Genomic DNA, 315 nt, shown 5'->3' on the forward strand with positions numbered 1-315 from the left:
TGTAGACCAGTTTACTGTGTAGACCAGATTACTGTGTAGACCAGACTACTGTGTAGACCAGTTTACTATGTAGACCAGATTACTGTGTAGACCAGATTACTGTGTAGACCAGTTTACTGTGTAGACCAGATTACTGTGTAGACCAGACTACTGTGTAGACCAGATTACTGTGTAGACCAGTTTACTGTGTAGACCAGATTACTGTGTAGACCAGATTACTGTGTAGACCAGAGTTAGCAAGTCTGTTTCTTTGGTTAGCTAAGTTAGCAAGTCTGTTTCTTTGGTTAGCTAAATTAGCAAGTCTGTTTCTTTGGT

The sequence above is a fragment of the Oncorhynchus nerka genome, linkage group LG14, assembly GCF_034236695.1.
Source record: "Oncorhynchus nerka isolate Pitt River linkage group LG14, Oner_Uvic_2.0, whole genome shotgun sequence".
Taxonomy (NCBI): domain Eukaryota; kingdom Metazoa; phylum Chordata; class Actinopteri; order Salmoniformes; family Salmonidae; genus Oncorhynchus; species Oncorhynchus nerka.